The sequence below is a fragment of the Callorhinus ursinus genome, unplaced genomic scaffold (genome assembly GCF_003265705.2).
Source record: "Callorhinus ursinus isolate GAN/ISIS: 27379988/994484 unplaced genomic scaffold, GSC_fseal_2.0 scaffold1483, whole genome shotgun sequence".
Lineage (NCBI taxonomy): Eukaryota > Metazoa > Chordata > Mammalia > Carnivora > Otariidae > Callorhinus > Callorhinus ursinus.
In genome coordinates, this window is record NW_027398537.1 from 1 (window position 1) to 10,982 (window position 10,982).

The 10,982-nt window shown below is 51.8% G+C and overlaps 1 pseudogene; it reads left to right on the plus strand.

Annotated features, from left to right (window-relative positions):
- Nucleotides 1-2,736: 2,736 nt before the first annotated feature.
- Nucleotides 2,737-7,026, plus strand: LOC112818019 (autism susceptibility gene 2 protein pseudogene; annotated as a pseudogene).
- Nucleotides 7,027-10,982: the final 3,956 nt, after the last annotated feature.

The following is a 10,982-nucleotide window of genomic DNA, read 5'->3' on the forward strand; positions in this document are numbered from 1 at the left end:
GTTGGCGTCTGGGGGGCGTTTGTAGCATGCCAGGTCTATCCAACACAAGGGTCCCGTTCCAGGAATTACCCAGGGCTACCTATGATGAGGTACTTGCCTCGAATCTAGGGAGTGTCAACCCCTGCCAAGTTCCCCAGAGATTTCCCTCCAGCTCGTGTGAGACCACTGGAATTTCTTTTTCCCCAAATGTCCAGATTGTTAAGAGATTGTGCTAGCCACTTCATTCTCAATATTATCCCATTGATGTCTTCATGAGGCACTTTGGCTCTCCTTGTGGCCTTTTCCTTTTATTTGCTATTTTTAAAAATTGATTTGATCTAGGGGGCAATTCAGAAAAAGTAAATCAGAACCATATTTTCTGCTTTCATCTTGGGAGTCTGGCAGAGTTCTTCGGACTGTGCAATACCTTGGACCACAGGGCCCCGTGATGTTGTTTCAGAACTCTGTGGACATCATGAAACCTAGAACATTTAAATGTGCCCACCAGAGAATATGTGTAGGTTGGGCTATAGGTTATGGAAGGGAGCTAGTGTCATTCCTGGGGCAAGGAGAAATTAAGTTAGACATACCCATCCCAAATTTATTTGGTTCCCATTTGAAATGTAGGACTTTTTGTTCTTCTTGAAGCAATTAAAGAACATTGCCTCCATGCGTAAATTTTCATCTCTGTGCTCTTTTATTCAAACTAAGTTCTTCCTCAAAGCATTGAATGCCAGTATTCCTAGAGTAATATTTTCTGATTTAAACTGGAGAATCCGAGTAAGTCCTTGGACTCTGAGACAGGTTGGTGTCACAGGGCTTCTTGTAATTTGGCTTCAGAACATTGTTGACATCAGGGAGGCTAAGGCCTTTGAAGGACTTCAAAATTTGTGTGTAGGCTCAGGCAGAGGTTTTGAGAAGGAGCTTGCCTCATTTCTCGGGCAAGGGGAGATTAACTTAGACACTTCACTCCCAGGTAACTCATTTTTCTCTTGAATTGTTCCTTGATGCCATTTCCATCCTCTTGCTGTTTTTGTAGCTAGCTTGGTTCATATTTGGGTGATATGGTTGGCATCACACAACAAATACCCAGTGTTGTGGCATGTGCCTACTCAGATCCTGTGCTATGTGAGAGCAATACATGTCTGATAGCGAAAGGAAAGTTTTCCCCTTTTGCCTCTGAGAGCTAGGTTCTTGTCCTGCTCTTTTATTTTTTTTAAGATTTTATTTATTTATTTATTTGAGAGAGAGAATGAGATAGAGAGCATGAGAGGGGGGCAGGTCAGAGGGAGAAGCAGACTCCCCGCTGAGCGGGGAGCCCGATGCGGGACTCGATCCCGGGACTCCAGGGTCATGACCTGAGCCGAAGGCAGTCGCTTAACCAACTGAGCCACCCAGGTGCCCTTGTCCTGCTCTTTTAAATGCTGTGATTGGTAGCCAGCTTGTCTCCCTCCCCCTGGATGACAGATGCATTCATTCTGAAGAGCAGACAGTTCACAAATGTACAGAATTTTCCAGGACCTATTCAGGGTAAAAAGCTCTCTTTCAAGGAACACCAGTGCCCATTTCCAAACACATCATCAGGGGGAAGAACCAATCTGCTAAATCTCTTCTGGTTTTCTTTCCACTGATGGAAAAGCTGGAGAAACAACCAAAACCAGCTGTTTGCCCTCTCTTGGTGAAGGAATAATGAAGGACTCTTGCTTACCTGGCTCCCAGGTGTAGCCAGTGGAGGTTTCCCATTGCCCAAGCCAACAGGCCATTTTTATTCTTGAAACTGCCAGCTTGCTACGAGACTTTCCCAGACACTTCATTCTCAACATGATTTCATTCTCATCTCTAAGAAAGTCCTTCATTTCCACTCTGTCCACTTCCATTGCTTCTCTTTTTTCCAAACTAGGTTCTCCAGCATAAAGGCATCACAGTCAGTCAGGGGAGGGAGGCAGCCTGGCTACCCAGCAGCACATCAACCCAAGGCAGTCACACAACAAGCTCAAGGACAAAAAAGCCAACTGTTTTTTTGCGGGGGAAGACAATAATACTCTCATTTCGCATAGGACCAGAGAGGAATTCACCAGTAATCCCTAGTGGGTGGCTGTGAGTAAAAGCACCTCCCAGCCTATATGTGATCTAGGTCTTGGATCAGCAAGAACATCAGCAATAGTATAGGAATGTATATAAGCAGGGCCTGTAATCTACATTTAAAATTGTAGTGGGATAAGCGTCTGGAGGAGGCGCGCTCGGCGCAGTCGGGGAGCGAAGTCCGGAGCGAGGGGCCCCCGTGCCGCCGCCGCCGCCCCCTCCTGCCACCCGTCCAGCCTGGGAGACCGCGGCGCCGGCGGCGGCCGCCGATGGAGTTCACTTGAGCTGGGAGCCGGCGGGAGAGGCAGGCCCCCGCGAGCGGAGCGCGGGCGGGAGCCCAGCCAGCCCCGGGCGCTCCCCGCCGCCCGCCCTCCGCCCGCGAGCTCCGGCCAGGAGGCGCCGTCGGCCCCGCGCAGCCCGCCCGGCGCCCCGGCCGCTGCAGCCCTCCGGCGCCGCGCCCGGAGAGATCGGCCCCGAATAAAGACTCCCGGAGCGTCGGCCTCCAGCGCCTCGGCGGCGGCGGCGGGACCAGGACCAGTCGGGCCGCGGCGCTGCTGGAGAGGCGGGACCGGCAGTCCGGGAGCCCGAGGCGGCCGCCGGGGAGAAGCCGCCGCCGCCGCCGCCGCCGCCGCGCGCCCTCCTCCTCCTCCTCCTCCTCCTCCTCCTCCTCCTCCCTCTCCCTCCTCCCTCCCTCCGCACATGGTCTCCTTTGTCCTGTCGCCGCCGCCGCCGCCTCGCTCTTAGCTCCGCGCTCCGCGCGCCGCGGCCGCGGCTCGGGCCGCTCCTCTCCGCCTCACCCGGCCGCCGGCCCGCCCGGGAACGCTGCTCGGGTCCCCGCCGTGCCCGGCCGACCCGCGCGCCGCAGGAGCGGCCCGGAGGCAACGGGCGGGCGCGGACCGGGCGCTCCCCCAGCCGCCCGCCGCCCGCGCCCGGCCTCGGCCGCGCTGGATGTGTGCGCGGCGCTGGCGCTCGGCCGCCGTCGGCTGCTGCTCTCGTACGGATTTGGGTCCCGTGCATCCGCTTTCAGACTTTCGCGAGGAACCGAGGAGAGACTTGCGGACGCAGCCCGGTCGGAGTTGGGCGTTTTCTCTTCGTGTGTTTGGCTGGTTTTTACCCTGGTCTCTGCCGATCCCCCATCGTGAGTCCTGCTAAGGAACCAAACCATGAACTTGGGGCTGACAGGACCGCTTACCCTTTGCAACCAGGCATCAGATGCCAGCTCTGAAAAACTCTTCAATACTGTTATTGTAAACAAAGATCCGGAGTTAGGTGTTGTCACGCTCCCGGAACATGACAGCCGGGATGCAGGGCCGATTGTCCCCAAGATACCGGGTCTAGAGAGAAGCCAGGAGAAGAGCCAGGACTGTTGCCAAGAGCCGATCTTTGAGCCCCTGGTGCTTAAAGACCCCTGCCCTCAGGTCCCCCAGCCGCTGCCCCAGCCCCAGGCGGAGCCCCAGCCACGAGCTCCTTCTCCAGACCCCGACCTGGTGCAGCGCACAGAGGCCCCGCCTCAGCCCCCACGTCCAAGCACACAGCCACCACAGGCGCCCCCAGAGGCCCAGCTTCAGCCCGCCCCTCAGCCTCCAGTGCAGAGGCCACCGAGGCCGCAGTCCCCTGCCCAGCTGCTCCACCAGAGCCTCCCGCCCGTGCAGGCCCACCCCTCGTCCCAGAGCCTCTCCCAGCCATTGTCAGCCTACAACAGCTTTAGCTTAAGCCTCAACAGCTTAATCAGTAGCAGAAGCGGCACTCCAGGGAAGACTCAGCCCGCCCCTCCTCACATCTCTCATCACCCCTCGGCCTCCCCGTTCCCCCTCGCACTGCCCAACCACAGGCCCCTGCACAGCTTCACGCCCACCCTCCAGCCCCCCGCACACTCACATCACCCCAATATGTTTGCCCCTCCCACGGCTTTGCCTCCTCCCCTGCCTCTGACTTCAGGGAGTCTGCAGGTCCCCGGACACCCAGCCGGAAGCACTTACTCAGAACAAGACATCTTGCGACAGGACCTGAACACATGTTTTCTGGCCTCTCAGAGCGCTGACCGTGGGGCGTCCCTGGGTCCTCTGCCCTACCTGCGGACCGAGTTCCACCAGCACCAGCACCAGCATCAGCACACGCACCAGCACACCTTCATGCCGTCCCGCCCCCCCCTCCGCCATCCCGCCCACCGCCATCATGCGGACGCCAGCACCTCCCATGCTCTTCCATTCCTACCCTCCTGCAGTATGGGGCATCCCCCCTATGATCCCACCCACTGGCCCTTTTGGTTTCACTACAGGGAGCATTTCAGCCGAAGACATCCAACCTTATCGATGTTGCTGCTCGACCCCGGACAGTCCCACACACTCTGCTCCAAAAGGACCCGAGGTTGACAGATCATTTCAGACCTATGTTAAGGAAACCAGGGAAGTGGTGTGCTGTGCATGTTCACATCGCCTGGCAGATCTACCACCACAAACAGAAAGTCAAGAAACAAATGCAGTCAGACCCACATAAGCTGGACTTCGGATTGAAACCCAAGTTCCTGAGCCGCCCCCCGGGTCCCAGCCTCCTTGGAGCCATCCACCACCCCCATGACCTGGCCCAGCCTTCAACTTTGTTCTCTGCTGCTGAGCCTTTTAACCGACCGTCTACATTCACTGGCCTCACAGCTGTTGGTGGCAATGCCTTCGGAGGACTCGGAAATCCTTCAGTTACACCCAACTCAGTGTTTGGCCACAATGATGGCCCCAGTGTGCAGAACTTTAGCAATCCTCACGAACCCTGGAACCGGCTACACCGAACGCCTCCATCGTTCCCCACCCCTCCGCCCTGGCTGAAGCCAGGGGAGCTGGACCGTAGGGTGCCTGCTGCAGCTCAGGACAGAGATAGAGATGTAGATAAATGAGACTCATCTGTTAGTAAAGATGACAAAGAAAGGGAAAGCGTTGAGAAAAGACACTCCAGCCACCCTTCACCAGCACCTAGCCTCCCAGTGAGCACCCTGGGACATAACTGTAGCTCCACTGAATGAACAGATCAGGGGTCATTTGAGCACTGAGGCTCGCGAGAAAGACAAATCCAAAGAGAGGGAGAGAGACCACTTGGAATCCCGCAAGGACCTGACCGCCGACAAGCACAAGGCAAAGGAGAGTCACCTGCCCGAGAAGGACAGCCATGGCCACGAGGGGAGAGCCGTGGGTGAAGAGGCCAAGCAGCTGGCCCGGGTGCCATCGCCCTATGTGTGGACCCCCGTCGTGGAGAGCGCCAGGCCCAACAGCACCTCGGGCCGCGAGGCCGAGCCGCGCAAGAGCGAGCCGGCCTACGAGAACCCCAAGAAGAGCTGGGAGGTCAAGGTGAAGGAGGAGCACAAAGAAGACCACGACCTGCCTCCGGAGGCCCCGCAGACCCACCGGTCTTCGGAGGCGCCTCCTCCAAACTCCTCGTCCAGTGTGCACCTGGGGCCCCTGGCGTCGATGCCCATGACGGTGGGGGTGACGCGCATTCACCCCAGGAACAGCATCAGCAGCCTGGACAGGACTAGCATGATGACTCCTTTCATAGGCATCAGTCCCATCCCGGGCAGAGATCGGTTCCTGTACCCTTCTTTCCATTGGGACCCCATACGGGACCCTTTGAGGGATCCCTACCGAGAACTTGACATTCACCGGAGAGACCCGCTGGGCAGGGACTTCCTGCTGAGGAACGACCCTCTCCACCAGTCGAGAGACGGCTGTACGAAGCCGATCGCTCCTTCAGGGACAGGGAGCCTCACGACTACAACCATCACCACCACCACCCTCTGTCCGTGGACCCTCGGCGGGAACACGAGCGCGGGGCGCACCTGGACGAGCGGGAGCGCTTGCACATGCTCAGAGAAGACTATGAGCACACGCGGCTCCACTGGGTGCACCCCGCCTCCCTGGACGACCTGCCGCACCCCAGCCTCATCACCCCAGGGCTCCCCAGCATGCACTACCCCCGGATCAGCCCCACAGCGGGGCACCAGAACGGACTGCTCAACAAGACCCGTCCGACGGCCGCGCTGAGCGCGCCCCCGCCACTCATCTCCACGCTGGGGGGCCGCCCCATCTTGCCCCAAAGGACTACTCCTCTGTCGGCAGAGATGAGGGAGAGGCCTCCTTCCCACACTCTGAAGGATATCGAAGCTTGGTAAGGAGAGAGGGACCCGAGAGAGGAAGGAGAAGCTCTACACCAACATGACGCAGACTTGAGAGAGAGAGAGAGAGAGAGAGAGAACGGACCGCTACCACAGACTGGGGGCCACGTGCCCCTGCCTCCTCCCCTTGTAAAAAATGTATAGACTCAGTGCAGATTTTGAAATGGTTTTTGTATATTATATGTTGAAATTTTTCAGATCTTTTAGCCAAGTCCTATGTTCTCATGTTCCCAACTCCTTTGGTTTCTCCTATAAAACTTTTTTGATTTGAACCAAAACAGTGAAGATGACAGACACACACCGACGCGGCGGTAACTGGGGAGAGAGCAACAGCAGGTGCACATGAGGCAGCTTGCGGGGCTCCTTCGGAAGGAAGGGAAGGCCGTGTACATAGTTATGTAAACAAAAACAAAAACAAAAACAAAAAACCCCACATTGCTTCGTGAGCTAATGGTTCATATATGCAAAGGGTAAGATGAAAGCTTTACTTTGTACAAATGTAAATAGATAAAGAGTTAAGTAACATAATACATTAATACTTCTTAAAATGTGCTATTTGCAAACTTAATATGAGCAAGCGCGGTCAGCTGCAGCTGTGTTCCCATATATCGTTCTAGACAGCTAAGCCCTTCAACTATGCAATGAATGTTAGGGCTTCTCTCGAAAGCCCTCCTGACTCAAAGGAGCCTTTTCAAATCCATTTACAACATACTTAAGGTCATATTTTCCCTGAACAAGTGCTTACGTGATATGACTCTGTTTTCCTTGCTTGCTTTTTCAAACAGAGGAAACTCCTATTTTGCAAATCGGACCCCAAGCTGAAAACTTGGCTTCCAAAGTTGGTGCCTGTGGGCCACGGTGGTGGGGGTGGAGGGGGGAGGGAAGGCGGGGAGACAGGACAGCCAGTGCCAGGGGAGGATGGGAGTTGTCAGATGCCAAAATCAGGGGCCACACAGACAGGCCGCCAAGCAACTGCACGTGATTTCACACACACCTCATGTGGGAGCCATGCTTTTTTTTTAAGGGTGTCCTAGTTCCTATCTGTACACACCCTCCTTGTTTGGTAACGAGAGGTGGTTACACCCAAACAAATCCTGAAAGAAAGCTTCGTGTTTTCTCAGATGATGGATATGTTTTTCACTGTCCTCTGTAACTGGTGGATTGAAGGTGGCGCATCTGCTCATGTGGCTCGCTGGGCTCCCATTGGTAAGAAAGTCTGGGAAGGGGGGCAACAGGTCGATCGGGCGCCGCCATGGAGAGTCCCAGAGGGTGAACAGCGGTGGAGACAAAGTCTTGTGTGTGCATGTGGTTTTTAAGTTCGCATCAACCTTAGTGTGTCTTCATAATATTTTTATAATACATTAAACCTCTTGTCTACATATTTGGAGAGAATATGACTTTACTAGCAGAGAAATACACTATATCTTGTCTACTGGACTGAAAAATATATGTATGAAATAAAATTAGTTCCACTGGGTCTTCTAGTATATTGAAGTGCTATCTGATGTTGTTATCCTGTTTTTGCAAAAAAGAAAAAAGTTAACTACAAACCATTGTTTCTAATAAGCAGAGAGATCTATTTTAGTAGTAAACTGAAGGTTTAGTGGTGAGCTTCAGATTTTGTGAACTCCAGATGTTGTGCAGTTGTTATTTTTTTGTTTTTGTTTGTTTGTTTTAAGACAACTTAAAAAGAAAAAAAATCCGAAGGATATGAACACTGGAACTGTAGTGGTAGTTTTCAGTGTTGTAAAGAGATTGTTCTATACAGACCTTTTTGCTGTTTATCCTGTATGTAATAAAGTCCTTTCTAGACCCTATGTGAAAAGACACGTGAAAACCAACTGACTCTTCAGCATGTTCTCATCAGTGGAGCCTTCTTGTGTAATGTAAAATGTACCATGTTATTAAAAAATGTGAACAAAAAAAACTGTAGTGGGGTAAATCTGTAATGAGATGTCTAATTTTTTCCCCTTATCCAAAAAATTGAGGCCAGCATATCCTAAAATCCACTAGAAAAGCCTACACACACACACATTCTCTGCTGGGAATCTTTAAATCCCTAAGACTCCTCATGTGAACATAGATCTGAAGCTACATCAAGGGGGCCCTATGGCGCACACTTCCCCAGGCACAAGGAATCTTCCAGCATTCCCATATTAAAGCAGAGGATATTGCTGTGAGACACTGGATCTGAAAGAGGCCCACGGGGAGAACCTAGACAGAAAAAGAACGAGAGGTTGGAATCGGGGGCGGAGCAAGATGGCGGAGGAGTAGGAGACCTAGATTTCGTCTGGTCTCAGGAATTCAGCTGAATAGGGATCAAACCATTCTGAACACCTACGAACTCAACAGGAGATCGAACAGGAGAGTGGCAACAACTCTCTGAACAGAGAAGCGACCACTTACTGGAAGGTAGGGCGTGCGGAGAAGTGAATCCGAGGCGATATTCGGGAGGATAGACGGCGGGGGAGGGGCCTCCGCCGGCCGCTTCTGGCAAGTGATAGAGCCGCGGAGCACAAAATCGGACCTTTTAGAAGTTGGCTCGGCGGAGGGACGTCGCTGCAGTGGCTAAGCGGGGGGTGGAATCCTCCCGGGACAGTGTGGTCTCAGGACCCTTGGGGTCACAGAGAGACCGGGGGTGCCTGAGTGCGCCAGAGCTCCCAGGTATCAGAGCGGGGAAGCCGGCTGCAGAGACGGAGCAGAGTCGCGGGCTCTCAGCTTGGGGTTGCCATAAACTGATCTGCGGCCCAGTCGGGGCACGGCTCCCCCAGCAGGGACCCAACAAGCAGCAGATCCGGGGAGACTCCCCTTCCTTCCCGGGGAGGAGCGGTGCGGGAACGCACTGCAGGGATCTGCTGGGTTTGGAGACTCCGTGCAGGGTCGGGTGCCAGAGATAGCAACGCTCGATCACAGGCCGGGTGAGCACGGAGTGCGGCTGGAGACCGGGGACACGGAAGTGACTGCTTTTCTCTGGGGGCGCACTGAGGAGCGGGGCCCCGAGTTCTCAGCTCCTCCGGGCGGAGATTGGGGGGCCGCCATTTCTGCTCTGGTCCTCCAAAGCTGTGCCGAGAGCTTGCAGGGAACAAAAGCTCCTGAGAGCGGACCGGAGCAGCTTCCTTAGCCCGGACCGACAAGGGCGGGGCAATTCCGCCTCCGCAAAGACATTTGGAAACCACGGCAACAGGCCCCTCCCCCAGAAGATCAGCACAAACAGCCAGCAAGCCAAGACCAAGTTGATCGATCAAGGAGAATGGGAGAACTCCAGCGCTAGGGGAATACTGCACATAGATTCATGGCTTTTTTTTTTTTTTTTACCATGATTCATTATTTCATCAAAGTTAATTTTTGTTGACTGTTTTTTTTATTTTTCTTTTTCTCTTTTTCAACCAACATCTTATCAATCCCTCTTTTTAAAAAAAAAACATTTTTTATTTTTCATTTTTAGCGTCATATTTTATCCCTTCATAGTAGTTACCCTTATTTTTGGCATATATATATATAAGTTGTTCTCTCTTTAAAATTTTGAGATACAGTTTCTTCTAACAGATCAAAATATACCCTAAATCACTAGTGTATGGCTTTGTTCTAGTCTCCTGCCTGATCACATTCTCTCCCTTTTTCCTTTTTCTTTTCTTTTTTTCTTTTTTTTCTTAAATCTTCTTTCTTTTTTCAAACAACTTATCTTACCAAGTCCTTTTATAAAATCTTTTATACTTTTCATCTTTACAGTCATCTTCCATCCCTTCATTGTATCAACCCTTATTTTGTACATATATGTCTTTCTTCCTTTAAAATTTTAGGAGGCACTTTTTTCTAACAGACCAAAATACGCCCAAAATCTAGTGTGTGGCACTGATCTATGCACTAGCCTGATCATATTTGATCATATTCTGCTTTTTTTTGTATTGTTTTGTTTTTGTTTTTATCTTTTTTTTCTTTTTTTTTTCTTTCTTTTTCTCTTTCTTTTTTCTTTCTTTCCCTTTCTTTTCCCCTGGTTTCAGGTCTTTTCTGATTGGTATACAGTATATTTGCTGGGGACGTTGTAAACCTGTTAGCATTTTGTTCTCTCATTCATCTATTCTCCTCTGGACAAAATGACAAGACGAAAGAAATCACCTCAGCAAAAAGAACAAGAGGTAGTACCGTCAGCCAGGAACCTACTCAATACGGACATTAGTACGATGTCGGGCCTAGAGTTCAGAATCATGACTTCAAAGATACTAACTGGGCTTGAAAAAAGCGTGGAAGTTATTAGAGAAACCCTTTCTGGAGAAATAAAAGAACTAAAATCTAACCAAATCGAAATCAAAAAGGCTATTGATGAGGTGCAATCCAAAATGGGGGCACTAGCTGCTAGGATAAATGAGGCAGAAGAGAGAATCAGCGATATAGAAGACCAAATGATGGAAAATAAAGAGGCTGAGAAAAAGAGAGAGAAACACTTACAGGATCACGAGGGCAGAATTCGAGAGATAAGTGATACAATAAGACGAAACAACATTAGAATAATTGGGATCCCAGAAGAAGAAGAGAGAGAGAGAGGGGCAGAAGGTATATTGGAGCAAATAATAGCAGAGAACTTCCCTAATGTGAGGAAGGAAACAGGCATCAAAATCCAGGAGGCACAGAGAACCCCTCTCAAAATCAATAATAATAGTTCAACACCCCGACATCTAATAGTAAAACATACGAGTCTCAGAGACAAAGAGAAAATCCTGAAAGCAGCTCAGGAGAAGAGATATGTAACCTACAATGGTAGAAA